We start from the raw sequence: 2,766 nt of genomic DNA, 5'->3' as shown, positions 1-2,766 counted from the left end.
AACACGATAGTTAGTATTCAAAATAATCAACTTCCAACCCCCATAACTTTTTATGGGGGTGAGACCGCCACGAACTTTTTATGGTACAGTGGTGGGGGAGACCTCCTCTTTCGATCCCACCCACCCCGAAGGGGGTGGAGGCCATCATCTAGATCTTTACCGTTTTTTTTTTTGGTTTGGGTTATTGCTACTGTAAAATTTCATTTGAATTTATTAAACGGTTTAAATGATTAAAATGCGAATTAAAACGCTTATAAAAAACCTTTTTGCCATGTAATCATGATCATAATGTAATACTTTGGACTTTGGAGCTAATTTATGCGAAAGGATTTCAAAAAAGTAAGGAAGGGTTGGTGAGGCCTATTTTTTGATATCTAATATGCTTACGTTTAATCAAAATATCTAATTACAAATTATTGGTGGTGGAAGAAAGTATTATTATCATCATCATCTTCATACGGTTGTCAATTTTAGGACTGGTTGGACACGCACTTCCACTCTTTCCTATCCTGAGCCAATCTTCACATTTCCCTTTAACCAGAACCCAGTTTAGACGAAATTGTAATTGACATTCTAAAAAACATTCAATAAATTTAGGGTTAGGTTGTAATTGTTTATAAAAATTGTAGAATGTTTTATTTTCAATCCCAATTTGGTTTTGTTGTAAGGCCAAGTTTGTCTTTTTTGACAGGCAGATAGCAGAGCAGTTTGAATTTGAAATAACCTAGGTACATGTACATGTATCCAAATATTTATTTTATTTTTTAATTTCTTTTGTCATGAAGAGAGAACTTGGCTATTGGGTTTTATGAAGAAACGTTTTTCGCTGATGGGCTCAATTGACTTTAGATTGTTTTTACACTGTGATTGCGTTTTTTGCACAATATTGCAAGCCTACGCATGGATTCAAATTTGTGCAACACTTTCTAATGCATTCTTACTAATTTAACAACTGCAATGTTTAGTTTATTATCCAATAATTTTGCAATATCAAATATGCATGCAGATTTAAAATGGCATGATGCCTTTCTCTAACTAAAATTTAATTTTCATACACTGTAATTGCAAGAAATTATTAGACCATTCATTAGAATGTGCACCATACAATAATTTTTGCGCGAGAAATTAATTCTGATCGTGAGTGAAGTAATATACTCTTTATATTTCCGTTAATTAAAGGAAAAGGGTATCATTTCACTGTTTGCGAAATTCTCGGGTAAATTTTTACTTTCAATTGTTTTATTTCAATTTTTTTTTTGATAAAGGTGTATGATTGGAGTGCGGCGCTGTACGGGTGCGAAACATGGACGGTGGGCGCGGCGGAAAAGAAAAGATTCGAAGCGTTCGAAATGTGGTGTTACAGGCAAATGATGATACCGTGGATAGAGAAGGTTAGAAATGAAGAGGTATTAGAAAGAATAGGAGAACAGAGGACTCTATGGAAGTTAATAAGAAATAGACGAGATAGGTTGGTAGGATACCTTCTCACTTCAAGGAAGAGACATATTAGAGGCAGAAACAGAAGTTAAGAGAAGTAGAGGTAGATCTAGATTAGATTAATGTTCACAAATAGTTAAGGATATGGGAAGTTCTAGTTTTAGGGAAATGCGAAGATTACCTCACGATAGGAAAAAGTGGAGGTGCGTGTCCAACCAGTCTTAGGACTGACGACCTTATGATGATGAATATATTTAAGCAGAAAATTATGTTCTTATATTCAGTTAGGAGAACAGGGGACTCGATGGAAGTCAATAAAAAATAGGCGAGATAGGTTGGTAGGACACCTTCTTAGGCATGAAGGTCTAGTCAGAGTCAGAGACATATTAGTGGCAGAAACAGGAGTTAGGAGGGGTAGAGGTAGACCTAGGTTAGATTACTGTTCGCAAATAGTTGAGGATGTGGGCTGTTCTAGTTTTAGGGAAACGCGAAGATTAGTTCAGGATAGGAAGGAGTGGAGTTACGTGTCCAACCAGTCTTAGGACTGACAACCTTATGATGATGATGAATCTATAAGTAATGAACTATTTTCTGTATTTTTTTTCAAAATTTTCGGATCAATAGTTTCTGAGAAAAGGCATGGGGAAATGGTCAATTTTCCTCTATTTTCTTAAGTAACTTTAAGACGAATTTATTTTAAAATAATAAAAAAAATATACATTTGAGACCCTTACAACAGGCCCTTTCATTTGATATGTCACAGGTACACTTTGCAACTTTTTTTTTAATTTCCTATTGATCCCCCAAAAACGACCCCATGTTCAAAATTAATTTCTTTACGTTATGCGTCCAAAATTGGGTCACAGAAATTCACATGTATACAAAATTGCAACTTAAACGGCCCAGTAGATTCGGAACAAATTGACTGTGACAGACAGACAGAGGTTTCGTTTTTCATTCGGACGTACGGTAAAAACTAAACTTAAAGAAAACTGAAGTAAATTTTATTAAAGCTGAAGGTAATTCAGAGTTAGTTAAATATGCATACATTTTTGAAATACTACTAAAAAACTACAATTATTATGTATATGCCTTCCATTTAAGTGGCTCAATATATACTTGAATACAGCTTCGTGTTACGTCGTAAAGACTTCATTAATATTCATAAGGAGCCAGTTAGCCGTGGATGTGTAAATTATCATACCTACTAGATCTTCATTAGAGTATTTTGCATTTCATATGCTACAATGTTTAGTGTTTTTGTTGTATTGATAGCGTAAACATCAAAACGGAAAGGAAAATTTCCGCAGTTGAACCTCCGGTGCTGCT

Source organism: Agrilus planipennis, unplaced genomic scaffold (genome assembly GCF_000699045.2).
Source record: "Agrilus planipennis isolate EAB-ADULT unplaced genomic scaffold, Apla_2.0 scaffold11, whole genome shotgun sequence".
Lineage (NCBI taxonomy): Eukaryota > Metazoa > Arthropoda > Insecta > Coleoptera > Buprestidae > Agrilus > Agrilus planipennis.
Note: the sequence above shows the minus strand (reverse complement) of the source record.